We start from the raw sequence: 20415 nt of genomic DNA, 5'->3' as shown, positions 1-20415 counted from the left end.
CCAGGCAGTTGGTCCACACTCCCAGACCAAGGCAGAACCACATGCACACGTCTGTTCCTGACCCCTGCACCAGCAGAGAGCTCGGGGGAGCCAGAGTCTGTCAGGCAGCTGCTGGGCTGGCCGCCTGTGTGGGAAGGGGCAGAGCCGACCTAGGGGCAAGTTGGGCCTCTTGCTCTCCCTGCTGCCCTGAGGCTGCTGGGCCAAAGAGATCTTGGGCATCCAGCCCCTTGCTGGTCCCTTCCCTCTGACGAGGCCCTCTGAGCTCCAGCACCTTGCAGTGTGGAGACAGCCCCTGCCAGCAACCTCCTCTCCAAGGAGGCCTCAACCGAGGCCTAGGCCCAGGGGAAAGGCACCAGCGGGGATGAGCCTGGGGACGCGCCCGGGCATGTCTGGACCCAGTCCCTGCAGCCTGCCCCTTGGTGGGGCAGTACCCCCGGAGGCCAGGAAGGTCTGTGCAAGGCTGCCAGGGGCAGGGACAGCGCTGGGTCCTGCCCCTGGCCTGTGGGACGTCTGAGCACAACCGGCACTCTCCCGCTGGAAGACCTCCCCGTCTGCCTCGAAAGGCCGGTTTGCAAGCACTCCCGCCCGCTGTTCCCGCCAGGCACGCACAATGCTCCCAAGCCCGGGAGAAAAGCGCTTCGGGGTGGTGCTCTCTCCGGGCCCTTGCCCCTAAGCCTGCGGGCCACGCAGGGGGAACACACTCCCAGGCCAAGACAGAACGACATGAACACGTCTGTTCCTGCCCCCTACACCGGCAGAGAGCTCGGGGGAGACAGAGTCTGTCAGGCAGGTGCTGGGCTGGCCGCCTGTGTGGGAAGGGGCAGAGCCGACCTAGGGGCAAGTTGGGCCTCTTGCTCTCCCTGCTGCCCTGAGGCTGCTGGGCCAAAGACGTCTTGGGCATCCAGCCCTTTGCTGGTCCCTTCCCTCTGACGAGGCCCTCTGAGCTCCAGACCTTGCAGTGTGGAGACAGCACCTGCCAGCAATCTCCTCTCCAAGGAGGCCTCAACCGAGGCCTAGGCCCAGGGGAAAGGCACCAGTGGGGATGAGCCTGGAGAGGCGCCCGGGCATGTCTGGACCCAGTCCCCGCAGCCTGCCCCTTGGTGGGGCAGTACCCCTGGAGGCCAGGAAGGTCTGGGCAAGGCTGACCAGGGGCAGGGGACCTGCTGGGTCCTGCCCCTGGCCTGTGGGGCCTCTGAGCACAACCGGCCCTCTCCCACTGGAAGACCTCCCCGGCTGCCTCCAAAGGCCGTTTTGCACGCACTCCCGCCCACTGTTCCCACCAAGCGCGCACAATGCTCCCATCCCGGGAGAAAAGCGCTTCGGGGTGGTGCTCTCTCCGGGCCCTTGCCCCTGAGACTGGGGGCCAGGCAGGGGGTCCACACTCCCAGGCCAAGGCAGAACCACATGCACACATCTGTTCCTGACCCCTGCACCGGCAGAGAGCTCGGGGGAGCCAGAGTCTGTCAGGCAGCTGCTGGGCTGGCCGCCTGTGTGGGAAGGGGCAGAGCCGACCTAGGGGCAAGTTGGGCCTCTTGCTCTCCCTGCTGCCCTGAGGCTGCTGGGCCAAAGAGGTCTTGGGCATCCAGCCCTTTGCTTGTCCCTTCCCTCTGACGAGGCCCTCTGAGCTCCAGCACCTTGCAGTGTGGAGACAGCCCCTGCCAGCAACCTCCTCTCCAAGGAGGCCTCAACCGAGACCTAGGACCAGGGGAAAGGCACCAGCGGGGATGAGCCTGGGGAGGCGCCCAGGCATGTCTGGACCCAGTCCCCGCAGCCTGCCCCTTGGTGGGGCAGTACCCCCGGAGGCCAGGAAGGTCTGGGAAAGGCTGGCCAGGGGCAGGGGACCTGCTGGGTCCTGCCCCTGGCCTGTGGGGCCTCTGAGCACAACCGGCCCTCTCCCACTGGAAGACCTCCCCGGCTGCCTCCAAAGTCCTGTTTGCCAACACTCCCACCCGCTGTTCACGCCAGACTTGCACAATGCTCCCAAGCCCGGGAGAAAAGCGCTTCGGGGTGGTGCTCTCTCCGGGCCCTTGCCCCTGAGCCTGGGGGCAAGGCATGGGGAACACACTCCCAGGCCAAGGCAGAACCACATGCCCACGTCTGTTCCTGTCTCCTGCACCGGCAGAGAGCTTGGGGGAGCCAGAGTCTGTCAGGCAGCTGCTGGGTTGGCCGCCTGTGTGGGAAGGGGCAGAGCCGACCTAGGGGCAAGATGGGCCTCTTGCTCTCCCTGCTGCCCTGAGGCTGCTGGTCCAAAGACGTCTTGGGCATCCAGCCCCTTACTGGTCCCTTCCCTCTGACGAGGCCCTCTGAGCTCCAGCACCTTGCAGTGTGGAGACAGCCCCTGCCAGCAACCTCCTCTCCAAGGAGGCCTCAACCGAGGCCTAGGCCCAGGGGAAAGGCACCAGCGGGGATGAGCCTGGGGAGGCGCCCGGCCATGTCTGGACCCAGTCCCCGCAGCCTGCCCCTTGGTGGGGCAGTACCCCCGGAGGCCAGGAGGGTCTGGGCAAGGCTGCCAGGGGCAGGGACACTGCTGGGTCCTGCCCCTGGCCTGTGGGGCGTCTGAGCACAACCGGCACTCTCCCGCTGGAAGACCTCCCCGGCTGCCTCCAAAGGCCGGTTTGCAAGCACTCCCGCCTGCTGTTCCCGCCAGGCACGCACAATGCTCCCAAGCCCGGGAGAAAAGCGCTTCGGGGTGGTGCTCTCTCCGGGCCCTTGCCCCTGAGCCTGGGGGACAGGCAGGGGGAACACACTCCCAGGCCAAGGCAGAACGACATGCACACGTCTGTTCCTGCCCCCTACACCGGCAGAGAGTTCGGGGGAGCCAGAGACTGCCAGGCTGCTGCTCGGCTGGCTGCCTGTGTGGGACGGGGTAGAGCCGACCTAGGGGCAAGTTGGGCCTCTTGCTCTCCCTGCTGCCCTGAGGCTGCTGGGTCAAAGAGGTCTTGGGCATCCAGCCCTTTGCTGGTCCTTTCCCTCTGACGAGGCCCTCTGAGCTCCAGCACCTTGCAGTGTGCAGACAGCCCCTGCCGGCAACCTCCTCTCCAAGGAGGCCTCAACCGAGGCCTAGGCCCAGGGGAAAGGCACCAGCGGGGATGAGCCTGGGGAGGCGCCCGGGCATGTCTGGACCCAGGCCCCGCAGCCTGCCCCTTGGTGGGGTAGTACCCCCGGAGGCCAGGAAGGTCTGGGCAAGGCTGCCAGAGGCAGGGACACTGCTGGGTCCTGCCCCTGGCCTGTGGGGCCTCTGAGAACAACTGGCACTCTCGCGCTGGAAGACCTCCCCGGCCGCCTCCAAAGGCTGGTTTGCAAGCACTCAATCCCGCTGTTCACGCCAGCTGCGCACAATGCTCCCAAGCCCGGGAGAAAAGCATTTTGGGGTGGTGCTCACTCCGGGCTTTGGAAGACCTCCCCGGCTGCCTCCAAGGCCGGTTTGCAAGCAGTTCTGCCTGCTGTTCCCGCCACCCGCGCACAATGCTCCCAAGCCCGGGAGAAAAGCGTTTCGGGGTGGTGTTCTCTCTGGGCCCAAGAAAGACCTCCCGGGCTGCCCCCAAATGCCGGTTTGCAAGCACTCCCACTCGCTGTTCCCGCCATCCGTGCAAATGCTCCAAGCCCAGGAGAAAAGCCCTTCAGGGTGGTGCTCTCTCCCGGCCCTTGGAAGACCTCCCCGGCTGCCTCCAAAGGCTGGATTTCAAGTACTCCCTCCCGCTGTCCCGCCAGCTGCACACAATGCTCCCAATCACGGGAGAAAAGCGCTTCGGGGTGGTGCTCTCTACGGGCCCTTGGAAGACCTCCCCGTTTGTCTCCAAAGGCCGGTTTGCAAGCACTCATGCCCGCTGTTCCCGTCAGCCGCGCACAATGCTCCCAATCACGGGAGAAAAGCGCTTCGGGGTGGTGCTCTCTCCCGGCCCTTGGAAGACCTCCCCGGCTGCCTCCAAAGGCCGGTTTGCAAGCACTCAATCCCGCTGTTCCCGCCAGCCGCGCACAATGCTCCCAAGCCCGGGAGAAAAGCGCTTCGGGGTGGTGCTCTCTCCTGGCCCTTGGAAGACCTCCCCGGCTGCCTCCAAAGGCTGGTTTTCGAGAACTCCCTCCCGCTGACCCGCCAGCCGCACACAATGCTCCCAAGCCCGGGAGAAAAGCATTTTGGGGTGGTCTCTCTCCGGGCCCTTGGAAGACTCCCCGGCTGCCTCTAAAGGCCGGTTTGCAAGCACTCATGTCCTCTGTTCCCGACAGCCGCGAACAATGCTCCCAATTCCGTGAGAAAAGTGCTTCGGGATGGTGCTCTCTCCGGGCCCTTGGAAGACCTCCCAAGCTGCCTCCAAAGGCCGGTTTGCAAGCACTCCCGCCCGCTGTTCCCGCCAGCCTCGCACAATGCTCCCAAGACCGGGAGAAAAGCGCTTCGGGGTGGTGTTCTCTCCGTGCCAATGGAGGACCTCCCTGGCTGCCCCCAAAGGCCGGTTTGCAAGCACTCCCACTCGCTGTTCCCGCCAGCCACGCACAATCCTCCAAAACCCCGGAGAAAAGCGCTTCGGGGTGGTGTTCTCTCCGTGCCCATGGAAGACCTCCCGGGGTGCCCCCAAAGGCCGGTTTGCAAGCACTCCCACTCGCTGTTCCCGCCATCCGCGCACAATGCTCCCAAGCCCGGGAGAAAAGCATTTTGGGGTGGTGCTCACACCGGGCCCTGGAAGACCTCCCCGGCTGCCTCCAAAGGACGGTTTTCAAGCACTCCTGCCTGCTGTTCCCGCCACCCGCGCACAATGCTCCCAAGCCCGGGAGAAAAGCGCTTCGGGGTGGTGCTCTCTACAGGCCCTTGGAAGACCTCCCCGGCTGCCTCCAAAGGCCGGTTTGCAAGGACTCCTTCCTGCTGTTCCCGCCATCCGCGCACAATGCTCCCAAGCCCGGGAGAAAAGCATTTTGGGGTGGTGCTCACACCGGGCCCTGGAAGACCTCCCCGGCTGCCTCCAAAGGACGGTTTTCAAGCACTCCTGCCTGCTGTTCCCGCCACCCGCGCAGAATGCTCCCAAGCGCGGGAGAAAAGCGCTTCGGGGTGGTGCTCTCTACAGGCCCTTGGAAGACCTCCCCGGCTGCCTCCAAAGGCCGGTTTGCAAGGACTCCTTCCTGCTGTTCCCGCCAGCCACGCACAATGCTCCCAAGCCCGGGAGAAAAGCATTTTGGGGTGGTGCTCACTCCGGGCCCTTGGAAGACCTCCCCGGCTGCCTCCAATGGCCGGTTTGCAAGCACTCATGTCCGCTGTTCCCACCAGCCGCGCACAATGCTCCCAAGCCCGGGAGAAAAGCTTTTTGGGGTGGTGCTCACACCGGGCCCTGGAAGACCTCCCCGGCTGCCTCCAAAGGCCAGTTTTCAAGCACTCCTGCCTGCTGTTCCCGCCACCTGCGCACAATGCTCCTAAGCCCGGGAGAAAAGCGATTCGGGGTGGTGCTCTCTACAGGCCCTTGGAAGACCTCCCCGGCTGCCTCCAAAGGCCGGTTTGCAAGGACTCCTTCCTGCTGTTCCCGCCAGCCACGCACAAAGCTCCCAAGCCCGGGAGAGAAGCATTTTGGGGTGGTGCTCTCTACAGGCCCTTGGAAGACCTCCCCGGCTGCCTCCAGTGGCCAGTTTGCAAGCACTCATGCCCGCTGTTCCCACCAGCCGCGCACAATGCTCCCAAGCCCGGGAGAAAAGCTTTTTGGGGTGGTGCTCACACCGGGCCCTGGAAGACCTCCCCGGCTGCCTGCAAAGGCCGGTTTTCAAGCACTCCTGCCTGCTGTTCCCGCCACCCACGCACAATACTCCCAAGCCCGGGAGAAAAGCGCTTCGGGGTGGTGCTCTCTACAGGCCCTTGGAAGACCTCCCCCGCTGCCTCCAAAGGCCGGTTTGCAAGGACTCCTTCCTGCTGTTCCCGCCAGCCACGCACAATGCTCCCAAGCCCGGGAGAAAAGTGCTTCGGGGTGGTGATCTCTCCGGGCCCTTGGAAGTCGTCCCCGGCTGCCTCCAAAGGCCGGTTTCCAAGCACTCATGCCCGTTGTTCCCACCAGCCGCGCACAATGCTCCCAAGCCCGGGAGAAAAGCATTTTCGGGTGGTGCTCACTCCGGGCCCTTGGAAGACCTCCCCGGCTGCCTCCAAAGGCCAGTTTGCAAGCAGTCCTGCCTGCTGTTCCCGCCAGCCGCGCACAATGCTCCCAAGCCCGGGAGAAAAGCGCTTCGGGGTGGTGCTCTCTCCTGGCCCTTGGAAGACCTCCCCAGCTGCCTCCAAAGGCTGGTTTTCGAGAACTCCCTCCCGCTGACCCGCCAGCCGCACACAATGCTCCCAAGCCCGGGAGAAAAGCATTTTGGGGTGGTCTCTCTCCGGGCCCTTGGAAGACTCCCCGGCTGCCTCTAAAGGCCGGTTTGCAAGCACTCATGTCCTCTGTTCCCGACAGCCGCGAACAATGCTCCCAATTCCGTGAGAAAAGTGCTTCGGGATGGTGCTCTCTCCGGGCCCTTGGAAGACCTCCCAAGCTGCCTCCAAAGGCCGGTTTGCAAGCACTCCCGCCCGCTGTTCCCGCCAGCCTCGCACAATGCTCCCAAGCCCGGGAGAAAAGCGCTTCGGGGTGGTGTTCTCTCCGTGCCAATGGAGGACCTCCCTGGCTGCCCCCAAAGGCTGGTTTGCAAGCACTCCCACTCGCTGTTCCCGCCAGCCACGCACAATCCTCCAAAACCCCGGAGAAAAGCGCTTCGGGGTGGTGTTCTCTCCGTGCCCATGGAAGACCTCCCGGGGTGCCCCCAAAGGCCGGTTTGCAAGCACTCCCACTCGCTGTTCCCGCCATCCGCGCACAATGCTCCCAAGCCCGGGAGAAAAGCATTTTGGGGTGGTGCTCACACCGGGCCCTGGAAGACCTCCCCGGCTGCCTCCAAAGGACGGTTTTCAAGCACTCCTGCCTGCTGTTCCCGCCACCCGCGCACAATGCTCCCAAGCCCGGGAGAAAAGCGCTTCGGGGTGGTGCTCTCTACAGGCCCTTGGAAGACCTCCCCGGCTGCCTCCAAATGCCGGTTTGCAAGGACTCCTTCCTGCTGTTCCCGCCATCCGCGCACAATGCTCCCAAGCCCGGGAGAAAAGCATTTTGGGGTGGTGCTCACACCGGGCCCTGGAAGACCTCCCCGGCTGCCTCCAAAGGACGGTTTTCAAGCACTCCTGCCTGCTGTTCCCGCCACCCGCGCAGAATGCTCCCAAGCGCGGGAGAAAAGCGCTTCGGGGTGGTGCTCTCTACAGGCCCTTGGAAGACCTCCCCGGCTGCCTCCAAAGGCCGGTTTGCAAGGACTCCTTCCTGCTGTTCCCGCCAGCCACGCACAATGCTCCCAAGCCCGGGAGAAAAGCATTTTGGGGTGGTGCTCACTCCGGGCCCTTGGAAGACCTCCCCGGCTGCCTCCAATGGCCGGTTTGCAAGCACTCATGTCCGCTGTTCCCACCAGCCGCGCACAATGCTCCCAAGCCCGGGAGAAAAGCTTTTTGGGGTGGTGCTCACACCGGGCCCTAGAAGACCTCCCCGGCTGCCTCCAAAGGCCAGTTTTCAAGCACTCCTGCCTGCTGTTCCCGCCACCTGCGCACAATGCTCCTAAGCCCGGGAGAAAAGCGATTCGGGGTGGTGCTCTCTACAGGCCCTTGGAAGACCTCCCCGGCTGCCTCCAAAGGCCGGTTTGCAAGGACTCCTTCCTGCTGTTCCCGCCAGCCACGCACAAAGCTCCCAAGCCCGGGAGAGAAGCATTTTGGGGTGGTGCTCTCTACAGGCCCTTGGAAGACCTCCCCGGCTGCCTCCAGTGGCCAGTTTGCAAGCACTCATGCCCGCTGTTCCCACCAGCCGCGCACAATGCTCCCAAGCCCGGGAGAAAAGCTTTTTGGGGTGGTGCTCACACCGGGCCCTGGAAGACCTCCCCGGCTGCCTGCAAAGGCCGGTTTTCAAGCACTCCTGCCTGCTGTTCCCGCCACCCGCGCACAATACTCCCAAGCCCGGGAGAAAAGCGCTTCGGGGTGGTGCTCTCTACAGGCCCTTGGAAGACCTCCCCCGCTGCCTCCAAAGGCCGGTTTGCAAGGACTCCTTCCTGCTGTTCCCGCCAGCCACGCACAATGCTCCCAAGCCCGGGAGAAAAGTGCTTCGGGGTGGTGATCTCTCCGGGCCCTTGGAAGTCGTCCCCGGCTGCCTCCAAAGGCCGGTTTGCAAGCACTCATGCCCGTTGTTCCCACCAGCCGCGCACAATGCTCCCAAGCCCGGGAGAAAAGCATTTTCGGGTGGTGCTCACTCCGGGCCCTTGGAAGACCTCCCCGGCTGCCTCCAAAGGCCAGTTTGCAAGCAGTCCTGCCTGCTGTTCCCGCCAGCCGCGCACAATGCTCCCAAGCCCGGGAGAAAAGCGCTTCGGGGTGGTGCTCTCTCCGGGCCCTTGGAAGACGTCCCCGGCTGCCTCCAAAGGCCGGTTTGCAAGCACTCATGCCCGTTGTTCCCACCAGCCGCGCACAATGCTCCCAAGCCCGGGAGAAAAGCATTTTGGGGTGGTGCTCACTCCGGGCCCTTGGAAGACCTCCCCGGCTGCCTCCAAAGGCCAGTTTGCAAGCAGTCCTGCCTGCTGTTCCCGCCAGCCGCGCACAATGCTCCCAAGCCCGGGAGAAAAGCATTTTGGGTGGTGCTCACTCCGGGCCCTTGGAAGACCTCCCCGTCTGCCTCCAAAGGCCGGTTTGCAAGCACTCCCGCCCGCTGTTCCCGCCAGGCAGGCACAATGCTCCCAAGCCCGGGAGAAAAGCGCTTCGGGGTGGTGCTCTCCTCGGGCCCTTGCCCCTGAGCCTGGGGGCCAGGCAGTTGGAACACACTCCCAGGCCAAGGCAGAACGACATGCACACGTCTGTTCCTGCCCCCTAAACCGGCAGAGAGCTCGGGGGAGCCAGAGACTGCCAGGCTGCTGCTGGGCTGGCTGCCTGTGTGGGACGGGGCAGAGCCGACCTAGGGGCAAGTTGGGCCTCTTGCTCTCCCTGCTGCCCTGAGGCTGCTGGGTCAAAGAGGTCTTGGGCATCCAGCCCTTTGCTGGTCCCTTCCCTCTGACGAGGCCCTCTGAGCTCCAGCACCTTGCAGTGTGGAGACAGCCCCTGCCAGCAACCTCCTCTCCAAAGAGGCCTCAACCGAGGCCTACGCCCAGGGGAAAAGCACCAGCGGGGATGATCCTGGGGAGGCGCACGGACATGTCTGGACCCAGTCCCCGCAGCCTGCCCCTTGGTGGGGCAGTACCCCCGGAGGCCAGGAAGGGCTGGGCAAGGCTGGCCAGGGGCAGGGGCCCTGCTGTGTCCTGCCCCTGGCCTGTGAGGCCTCTGAGCACAACCGGCCCTCTCCCACTGGAAGACCTCCCCGGCTGCCTCCAAAGTCCTCTTTGCAAACACTCCCGCCCGCTGTTCACGCCAGGCTCGCACAATGCTCCCAAGCCCGGGAGAAAAGCGCTTCGGGGTGGTGCTCTCTCCGGGCCCTTGCCCCTGAGCCTGGGGGCCAGGCAGTGGGTCCACACTCCCAGATCAAGGCAGAACCACATGCACACGTCTGTTCCTGACCCCTGCACCGGCAGAGAGCTCGGGGGAGCCAGAGTCTGTCAGGCAGGTGCTGGGCTGGCCGCCTGTGTGGGAAGGGGCAGAGCCGACCTAGGGGCAAGTTGGGCCTCTTCCTCTCCCTGCTGCCCTGAGGCTGCTGGGCCAAAGAGGTCTTGGGCATCCAGCCCCTTGCTGGTCCCTTCCCTCTGACGAGGCCCTCTGAGCTCCAGCACCTTGCAGTGTGGAGACAGCCCCTGCCAGCAACCTCCTCTCCAATGAGGCCTCAACCGAGGCCTAGGCCCAGGGGAAAGGCACCAGCGGGGATGAGCCTGGGGAGGCGCCCGGGCATGTCTGGACCCAGTCCCCGCAGCCTGCCCCTTGGTGGGGCAGTACCCCCGGAGGCCAGGAAGGTCTGGGCAAGGCTGCCAGGGGCAGGGACAGCGCTGGGTCCTGCCCCTGGCCTGTGGGACGTCTGAGCACAACCGGCACTCTCCCGCTGGAAGACCTCCCCGTCTGCCTCCAAAGGCCGGTTTGCAAGCACTCCCGCCCGCTGTTCCCGCCAGGCACGCACAATGCTCCCAAGCCCGGGAGAAAAGCGCTTCGGGGTGGTGCTCTCTCCGGGCCCTTGCCCCTAAGCCTGCGGGCCAGGCAGGGGGAACACACTCCCAGGCCAAGACAGAACGACATGAACACGTCTGTTCCTGCCCCCTACACCGGCAGAGAGCTCGGGGGAGCCAGAGTCTCTCAGGCAGGTGCTGGGCTGGCCGCCTGTGTGGGAAGGGGCAGAGCCGACCTAGGGGCAAGTTGGGCCTCTTGCTCTCCCTGCTGCCCTGAGGTTGCTGGGCCAAAGACGTCTTGGGCATCCAGCCCTTTGCTGGTCCCTTCCCTCTGACGAGGCCCTCTGAGCTCCAGCACCTTGCAGTGTGGAGACAGCACCTGCCAGCAATCTCCTCTCCAAGGAGGCCTCAACCGAGGCCTAGGCCCAGGGGAAAGGCACCAGCGGGGATGAGCCTGGGGAGGCGCCCGGGCATGTCTGGACCCAGTCCCCGCAGCCTGCCCCTTGGTGGGGCAGTACACCTGGAGGCCAGGAAGGTCTGGGCAAGGCTGACCAGGGGCAGGGGACCTGCTGGGTCCTGCCCCTGGCCTGTGGGGCCTCTGAGCACAACCGGCCCTCTCCCACTGGAAGACCTCCCCGGCTGCCTCCAAAGGCCGTTTTGCATGCACTCCCGCCCACTGTTCCCACCAAGCGCGCACAATGCTCCCATCCCGGGAGAAAAGCGCTTCGGGGTGGTGCTCTCTCCGGGCCCTTGCCCCTGAGACTGGGGGCCAGGCAGGGGGTCCACACTCCCAGGCCAAGGCAGAACCACATGCACACGTCTGTTCCTGACCCCTGCGCCGGCAGAGAGCTCGGGGGAGCCAGAGTCTGTCAGGCAGCTGCTGGGCTGGCCGCCTTTGTGGGAAGGGGCAGAGCCGACCTAGGGGCAAGTTGGGCCTCTTGCTCTCCCTGCTGCCCTGAGGCTGCTGGGCCAAAGAGGTCTTGGGCATCCAGCCCTTTGCTTGTCCCTTCCCTCTGACGAGGCCCTCTGAGCTCCAGCACCTTGCAGTGTGGAGACAGCCCCTGCCAGCAACCTCCTCTCCAAGGAGGCCTCAACCGAGACCTAGGACCAGGGGAAAGGCACCAGCGGGGATGAGCCTGGGGAGGCGACCAGGCATGTCTGGACCCAGTCCCCGCAGCCTGCCCCTTGGTGGGGCAGTACCCCCGGAGGCCAGGAAGGTCTGGGAAAGGCTGGCCAGGGGCAGGGGACCTGCTGGGTCCTGCCCCTGGCCTGTGGGGCCTCTGAGCACAGCCGGCCCTCTCCCACTGGAAGACCTCCCCGGCTGCCTCCAAAGGCCGGTTTGCAAGCGCTCCCGGCCACTGTTACCAGCAGGCGGGCACAATGCTCCTAAGCCCGGAAGAAAAGCGCTTCAGGGTGGTGCTCTCTCTGGGCCCTTGCCCCTGAGCCTGGGGGCAAGGCAGGGTGTCCACACTCCCAGGCCAAGGCAGAACCACATGCACACGTCTGACCTGCCCCCTGCACCCGCAGAGAGCTCGGGGGAGCCAGAGTCTGTCAGGCAGCTGCTGGGCTGGCCGCCTGTGTGGGAAGTGGCAGAGCCGACCTAGGGGCAAGTTGGGCCTCTTGCTCTCCCTGCTGCCCTGAGGCTGCTGGGCCAAAGAGGTCTTGGGCATCCAGCCCCTTGCTGGTCCCTTCCCTCTGACGAGGCCCTCTGAGCTCCAGCACCTTGCAGTGTGGAGACAGCCCCTGCCAGCAACCTCCTCTCCAAGGAGGCCTCAACCGAGGCCTAGGCCCAGGGGAAAGGCACCAGCGGGGATGAGCCTGGGGAGGCGCCCGGGCATGTCTGGACCCAGTCCCCGCAGCCTGCCCCTTGGTGGGGCAGTACCCCCGGAGGCCAGGAAGGTCTGGGCAAGGCTGGCCAGGGGCAGGGGCCCTGCTGGGTCCTGCCCCTGGCCTGTGGGGCCTCTGAGCACAACCGGCCCTCTCCCACTGGAAGAACTCCCCGGCTGCCTCCAAAGGCCAGTTTGCCAACACTCCCGCCCGCTGTTCCCGCCAGGCACGCACATTGCTCCCAAGCCCGTGAGAAAAGCACTTCGGGGTGGTGCTCTCCTCGGGCCCTTGCCCCTGAGCCTGGGGGCCAGGCAGTTGGTCCACACTCCCAGACCAAGGCAGAACCACATGCACACGTCTGTTCCTGACCCCTGCACCGGCAGAGAGCTCGGGGGAGCCAGAGTCTGTCAGGCAGCTGCTGGGCTGGCCGCCTGTGTGGGAAGGGGCAGAGCCGACCTAGGGGCAAGTTGGGCCTCTTCCTCTCCCTGCTGCCCTGAGGCTGCTGGGCCAAAGAGATCTTGGGCATCCAGCCCCTTGCTGGTCCCTTCCCTCTGACGAGGCCCTCTGAGCTCCAGCACCTTGCAGTGTGGAGACAGCCCCTGCCAGCAACCTCCTCTCCAAGGAGGCCTCAACCGAGGCCTAGGCCCAGGGGAAAGGCACCAGCGGGGATGAGCCTGGGGAGGCGCCCGGGCATGTCTGGACCCAGTCCCTGCAGCCTGCCCCTTGGTGGGGCAGTACCCCCGGAGGCCAGGAAGGTCTGTGCAAGGCTGCCAGGGGCAGGGACAGCGCTGGGTCCTGCCCCTGGCCTGTGGGACGTCTGAGCACAACCGGCACTCTCCCGCTGGAAGACCTCCCCGTCTGCCTCGAAAGGCCGGTTTGCAAGCACTCCCGCCCGCTGTTCCCGCCAGGCACGCACAATGCTCCCAAGCCCGGTAGAAAAGCGCTTCGGGGTGGTGCTCTCTCCGGGCCCTTGCCCCTAAGCCTGCGGGCCAGGCAGGGGGAACACACTCCCAGGCCAAGACAGAACGACATGAACACGTCTGTTCCTGCCCCCTACACCGGCAGAGAGCTCGGGGGAGCCAGAGTCTCTCAGGCAGGTGCTGGGCTGGCCGCCTGTGTGGGAAGGGGCAGAGCCGACCTAGGGGCAAGTTGGGCCTCTTGCTCTCCCTGCTGCCCTGAGGCTGCTGGGCCAAAGACGTCTTGGGCATCCAGCCCTTTGCTGGTCCCTTCCCTCTGACGAGGCCCTCTGAGCTCCAGCACCTTGCAGTGTGGAGACAGCCCCTGCCAGCAACCTCCTCTCCAAGGAGGCCTCAACCGAGGCCTAGCCCCAGGGGAAAGGCACCAGCTGGGAAGAGCCTGGGGAGGCGCCCGGGCATGTCTGGACCCAGTCCCCGCAGCCTGCCCCTTGGTGAGGCAGTACCCCCGGAGGCCAGGAAGGTCTGGGCAAGGCTGGTCAGGGGCAGGGGCCCTGCTGGGCCCTGCCCCTGGCCTGTGGGGCCTCTGAGCACAACCGGCCCTCTCCCACTGGAAGACCTCCCCGGGTGCCTCCAAAGGCCGGTTTGCCAACACTCCCGCCCGCTGTTCCCGCCAGGCACGCACAATTCTCCCAAGCCCGGGAGAAAAGCGCTTCGGGGTGGTGCTCTCTCCGGGCCCTTGCCCATGAGCCTGGGGGCAAGGCAGGGAGAACACACTCCCAGGCCAAGGCAGAACCACATGCCCACGTCTGTTCCTGTCCCCTGCACCGGCAGAGAGCTTGGGGGAGCCAGAGTCTGTCAGGCAGCTGCTGGGTTGGCCGCCTGTGTGGGAAGGGGCAGAGCCGAATAGGGGCAAGTTGGGCCTCTTGCTCTCCCTGCTGCCCTGAGGCTGCTGGGCCAAAGATGTCTTGGGCATCCAGCCCTTTACTGGTCCCTTCTCTCTGACGAGGCTCTCTGAGCTGCAGCACCTTGCAGTGTGGAGACAGCCCCTGCCAGCAACCTCCTCTCCAAGGAGGCCTCAACCGAGGCCTAGGCCCAGGGGAAAGGCACCAGCGGGGATGAGCCAGGGGAGGCGCCCGAGCATGTCTGGACCCAGTCCCCGCAGCCTGCCCCTTGGTGGGGCAGTACCCCAGGAGGCCAGGAAGGTATGGGCAAGGCTGGCCAGGGGCAGGGGCCCTGCTGGGTCCTGCCCCTGGCCTGTGGGGCCTCTGAGCACAACCGGCCCTCTCCCACTGGAAGACCTCCCCGGCTGCTCCAAAGGCCGGTTTGCAAGCGCTCCCGCCCACTGTTCCCAGCAGGCGTGCACAATGCTCCTAAGCCCGGGAGAAAAGCGCTTCGGGGTGGTGCTCTCTCCGGGCCCTTGCCCCTGAGCCTGGGGGCAAGGCAGGGTGTCCACACTCCCAGGCCAAGGCAGAACCACATGCACACGTCTGATCTGCCCCCTGCACCGGCAGAGAGCTCGGGGGAGCCAGAGACTGCCAGGCTGCTGCTGGGCTGGCCGCCTGTGTGGGAAGGGGCAGAGCCGACCTAGGGGCAAGTTGGGCCTCTTGCTCTCCCTGCTGCCCTGAGGCTGCTGGGCCAAAGAGGTCTTGGGCATCCAGCCCCTTGCTGGTCCCTTCCCTCTGATGAGGCCCTCTGAGTTCCAGCACCTTGCAGTGTGGAGACAGCCCCTGCCAGCAACCTCCTCTCCAAGGAGGCCTCAACCGAGGCCTAGGCCCAGGGGAAAGGCACCAGCGGGGATGAGCCTGGGGAGGCGCCCGGGCATGACTGGACCCAGGCCCGCAGCCTGCCCCTTGGTGGGGCAGTACCCCCGGAGGCCAGGAAGGTCTGGGCAAGGCTGGCCAGGGGCAGGGGCCCTGCTGGGTCCTGTCCCTGGCCTGTAGGGCCTCTGAGCACAACCGGCCCTCTCCCACTGGAAGACCTCCCCGGCTGCCTCCAAAGGCCAGTTTGCCAACACTCCTGCCCGCTGTTCCCGCCAGGCACGCACAATGCTCCCAAGCCCAGGAGAAAAGCGCGTCGGGGTGGTGGTCTCTCCGGGCCCCTGCCCGTGAGCCTGGGGGCCAGGCAGGGGATCCACAGTCCCAGGCCAAGGCAGAACCACATGCACACGTCTGTTCCTGCCCCCTCCACCGGCAGAGAGCTGGGGGGAGCCAGAGTCTGTCAGGCAGCTGCTGGGCTGGCCGCCTGTGTGGGAAGGGGCAGAGCCGAACTAGGGGCAAGTTGGGCCTCTTGCTCTCCCTGCTGCCCTGAGGCTGCTGGGCCAAGGAGGTCTTGGGCATCCAGCCCCTTGCTGGTCCCTTCCCTCTGACGAGGCCCTCTGAGCTCCAGCACCTTGCAGTGTGGAGACAGCCCCTGCCAGCAACCTCCTCTCCAAGGAGGCCTCAACCGAGGCCTAGCCCCAGGGGAAAGGCACCAGCGGGGATGAGCCAGTGGAGGCGCACGGGCATGTCTGGACCCAGTCCCCGCAGCCTGCCCCTTGGTGGGGCAGTACCCCCGGAGGCCAGGAAGGTCTGGGCAAGGCTGGCCAGGGGCAGGGGCCCTGCTGGGTCCTGCCCCTGGGCTGTGGGGCCTCTGAGCACAACCGGCCCTCTCCCACTGGAAGACCTCCCCGGCTGCCTCCAAAGGCCGGTTTGCCAACACTCCCGCCCGCTGTTCCCGCCAGGCACGCACAATGCTCCCAAGCCCGGGAGAAAAGCGCTTCGGGGTGTTGCTCTCTCCGGGCCCTTGCCCCTGAGCCTGGGGTCCAGGCAGTGTGTCCACACTCCCAGACCAAGGCAGAACCACATGCACACGTCTGTTCCTGACCCCTGCACCGGCAGAGCGCTCGGGGGAGCCACAGTCTGTCAGGCAGCTGCTGGGTTGGCTGCCTGTGTGGGAAGGGGCAGAGCCGACCTAGGGGCAAGTTGGGCCTCTTCCTCTCCCTGCTGCCCTGAGGCTGCTGGGCCAAAGAGGTCTTGGGCATCCAGCCCCTTGCTGGTCCCTTCCCGCTGACGAGGCCCTCTGAGCTCCAGCACCTTGCAGTGTGGAGACAGCCCCTGCCAGCAACCTCCTCTCCAAGGAGGCCTCAACCGAGGCCTAGGACCAGGGGAAAGGCACCAGCGGGGATGAGCCTGGGGAGGCGCCCGGGCATGTCTGGACCCAGTCCCCGCAGCCTGCCCCTTGGTGGGATAGTAACCCCGGAGTCCAGGAGGGTCTGGGCAAGGCTGCCAGGGGCAGGGACACTGCTGGGTCCTGCCCCTGGCCTGTGGGGCGTCTGAGCACAACCGGCACTCTCCCGCTGGAAGACCTCCCTGGCTGCCTCCAAAGGCCGGTTTGCAAGCACTCCCGCGCGCTGTTCCCGCCAGGCACGCACAATGCTCCCAAGCCCGGTAGAAAAGCGCTTCGGGGTGGTGCTCTCTCCGGGCCCTTGCCCCTAAGCCTGCGGGCCAGGCAGGGGGAACACACTCCCAGGCCAAGACAGAACGACATGAACACGTCTGTTCCTGCCCCCTACACCGGCAGAGAGCTCGGGGGAGCCAGAGTCTCTCAGGCAGGTGCTGGGCTGGCCGCCTGTGTGGGAAGGGGCAGAGCCGACCTAGGGGCAAGTTGGGCCTCTTGCTCTCCCTGCTGCCCTGAGGATGCTGGGCCAAAGACGTCTTGGGCATCCAGCCCTTTGCTGGTCCCTTCCCTCTGACGAGGCCCTCTGAGCTCCAGACCTTGCAGTGTGGAGACAGCACCTGCCAGCAATCTCCTCTCCAAGGAGGCCTCAACCGAGGCCTAGGCCCAGGGGAAAGGCACCAGCGGGGATGAGCCTGGAGAGGCGCCCGTGCATGTCTGGACCCAGTCCCCGCAGCCTGCCCCTTGGTGGGGCAGTACCCCTGGAGGCCAGGAAGGTCTGGGCAAGGCTGACCAGGGGCAGGGGCCCTGCTGGGTCCTGCCCCTGGCCTGTGGGGCCTCTGAGCACAACCGGCCCTCTCCCACTGGAAGACCTCCCCGGCTGCCTCCAAAGGCCGTTTTGCACGCACTCCCGCCCACTGTTCCCACCAAGCGCGCACAATGCTCCCATCCCGGGAGAAAAGCGCTTCGGGGTGGTGCTCTCTCCGGGCCCTTGCCCCTGAGACTGGGGGCCAGGCAGGGGGTCCACACTCCCAGGACAAGGCAGAACCACATGCACACGTCTGTTCCTGACCCCTGCACCGGCAGAGAGCTCGGGGGAGCCAGAGTCTGTCAGGCAGCTGCTGGGCTGGCCGCCTTTGTGGGAAAGGGCAGAGCCGACCTAGGGGCAAGTTGGGCCTCTTGCTCTCCCTGCTGCCCTGAGGCTGCTGGGCCAAAGAGGTCTTGGGCATCCAGCCCTTTGCTTGTCCCTTCCCTCTGACGAGGCCCTCTGAGCTCCAGCACCTTGCAGTGTGGAGACAGCCCCTGCCAGCAACCTCCTCTCCAAGGAGGCCTCAACCAAGACCTAGGACCAGGGGAAAGGCACCAGCGGGGATGAGCCTGGGGAGGCGCCCAGGCATGTCTGGACCCAGTCCCCGCAGCCTGCCCCTTGGTGGGGCAGTACCCCCGGAGGCCAGGAAGGTCTGGGAAAGGCTGGCCAGGGGCAGGGGACCTGCTGGGTCCTGCCCCTGGCCTGTGGGGCCTCTGAGCACAACCGGCCCTCTCCCACTGGAAGACCTCCCCGGCTGCCTCCAAAGTCCTGTTTGCCAACACTCCCACCCACTGTTCACGCCAGACTTGCACAATGCTCCCAAGCCCGGGAGAAAAGCGCTTCGGGGTGGTGCTCTCTCCGGGCCCTTGCCCCTGAGCCTGGGGGCAAGGCATGGGGAACACACTCCCAGGCCAAGGCAGAACCACATGCCCACGTCTGTTCCTGTCTCCTGCACCGGCAGAGAGCTTGGGGGAGCCAGAGTCTGTCAGGCAGCTGCTGGGTTGGCCGCCTGTGTGGGAAGGGGCAGAGCCGCCCTAGGGGCAAGTTGGGCCTCTTGCTCTCCCTGCTGCCCTGAGGCTGCTGGGCCAAAGACGTCTTGGGCATCCAGCCCCTTACTGGTCCCTTCCCTCTGACGAGGCCCTCTGAGCTGCAGCACCTTGCAGTGTGGAGACAGCCCCTGCCAGCAACCTCCTCTCCAAGGAGGCCTCAACCGAGGCCTAGGCCCAGGGGAAAGGCACCAGCGGGGATGAGCCAGGGGAGGCGCCCGAGCATGTCTGGACCCAGTCCCCGCAGCCTGCCCCTTGGTGGGGCAGTACCCCCGGAGGCCAGGAAGGTCTGGGTAAGACTGGCCAGGGGCAGGGGCCCTGCTGGGTCCTGCCCCTGGCCTGTGGGGCCTCTGAGCACAACCGGCCCTCTCCCACTGGAAGACCTCCCCGGCTGCCTCCAAAGGCCGGTTTGCAAGCGCTCCCGGCCACTGTTACCAGCAGGCGGGCACAATGCTCCTAAGCCCGGAAGAAAAGCGCTTCAGGGTGGTGCTCTCTCTGGGCCCTTGCCCCTGAGCCTGGGGGCAAGGCAGGGTGTCCACACTCCCAGGCCAAGGCAGAACCACATGCACACGTCTGACCTGCCCCCTGCACCGGCAGAGAGCTTGGGGGAGCCAGAGTCTGTCAGGCAGCTGCTGGGCTGGCCGCCTGTGTGGGAAGTGGCAGAGCCGACCTAGGGGCAAGTTGGGCCTCTTGCTCTCCCTGCTGCCCTGAGGCTGCTGGGCCAAAGAGGTCTTGGGCATCCAGCCCCTTGCTGGTCCCTTCCCTCTGACGAGGCCCTCTGAGCTCCAGCACCTTGCAGTGTGGAGACAGCCCCTGCCAGCAACCTCCTCTCCAAGGAGGCCTCAACCGAGGCCTAGGCCCAGGGGAAAGGCACCAGCGGGGATGAGCCTGGGGAGGCGCCCGGGCATGTCTGGACCCAGTCCCCGCAGCCTGCCCCTTGGTGGGGCAGTACCCCCGGAGGCCAGGAAGGTCTGGGCAAGGCTGGCCAGGGGCAGGGGCCCTACTGGGTCCTGCCCCTGGCCTGTGGGGCCTCTGAGCACAACCGGCCCTCTCCCACTCGAAGAACTCCCCGGCTGCCTCCAAAGGCCAGTTTGCCAACACTCTCGCCCGCTGTTCCCGCCAGGCACGCACAATGCTCCCAAGCCCGGGAGAAAAGCACTTCGGGGTGGTGCTCTCCTCGGGCCCTTGCCCCTGAGCCTGGGGGCCAGGCAGTTGGTCCACACTCCCAGACCAAGGCAGAACCACATGCACACGTCTGTTCCTGACCCCTGCACCGGCAGAGAGCTCGGGGGAGCCAGAGTCTGTCAGGCAGCTGCTGGGCTGGCCGCCTGTGTGGGAAGGGGCAGAGCCGACCTAGGGGCAAGTTGGGCCTCTTCCTCTCCCTGCTGCCCTGAGGCTGCTGGGCCAAATAGGTCTTGGGCATCCAGCCCCTTGCTGGTCCCTTCACTCTGACGAGGCCCTCTGAGCTCTAGCACCTTGCAGTGTGGAGACAGCCCCTGCCAGCAACATCCTCTCCAAGGAGGCCTCAACCGAGGCCTAGGCCCAGGGGAAAGGCACCAGCGGGGATGAGCCTGGGGAGGCGCCCGGGCATGTCTGGACCCAGTCCCCGCAGCCTGCCCCTTGGTGGGGCAGTACCCCCGGAGGCCAGGAAGATCTGGGCAAGGCTGGCCAGGGGCAGGGGCCCTGCTGGGTCCTCCCCATGGCCTGTGGGGCCTCTGAGCACAACCGGCCCTCTCCCACTGGAAGACCTCCCCGGCTGCCTCCAAAGGCCAGTTTGCCAACACTCCTGCCCGCTCTTCCCGCCAGGCACGCACAATGCTCCCAAGCCCGGGAGAAAAGCGCTTCGGGGTGGTGCTCTCTCCGGGCCCTTGCCCCTGAGCCAGTGGGCAAGGCAGGGGGAACACACTCCCAGACCAAGGCAGAAACACATGCACACGTCTGTTCCTGTCCCCTGCACCGGCAGAGAGGTCGGGGGAGCCAGAGTCTCTCAGGCAGGTGCTGGGCTGGCCGCCTGTGTGGGAAGGGGCAGAGCCGACCTAGGGGCAAGTTGGGCCTCTTGCTCTCCCTGCTGCCCTGAGGCTGCAGGGCCAAAGACGTCTTGGGCATCCAGCCCCTTACTGGTCCCTTCCCTCTGACGAGGCCCTCTGAGCTGCAGCACCTTGCAGTGTGGAGACAGCCCCTGCCAGCAATCTCCTCTCCAAGGAGGCCTCAACCGAGGCCTAGGCCCAGGGGAAAGGCACCAGCGGGGTTGAGCCAGGGGAGGCGCCCGGGCATGTCTGGACCCTGTCCCCGCAGCCTGCCCCTTGGTGGGGCAGTACCCCCGGGGGCCAGGAAGGTCTGGGCAAGGCTGGCCAGGGGCAGGGGCCCTGCTGGGTCCTGCCCCTGGCCTGTGGGGCCTCTGAGCACAACCGGCCCTCTCCCACTGGAAGACCTCCCCGGCTGCCTCCAAAGTCCTGTTTGCAAGCACTCCCGCCCACTGTTCCCGCCAGGCGCGCACAATGCTCCCAAGCCCGGGAGAAAAGCGCTTCGGGGTGGTGGTCTCTCCGGGCCCTTGCCCCTGAGCCTGGGGGCCAGGCAC

Source organism: Dama dama, unplaced genomic scaffold (genome assembly GCF_033118175.1).
Source record: "Dama dama isolate Ldn47 unplaced genomic scaffold, ASM3311817v1 ptg000057l, whole genome shotgun sequence".
Classification (NCBI taxonomy): Eukaryota; Metazoa; Chordata; class Mammalia; order Artiodactyla; family Cervidae; genus Dama; species Dama dama.
This window is presented reverse-complemented; position numbering follows the sequence as displayed.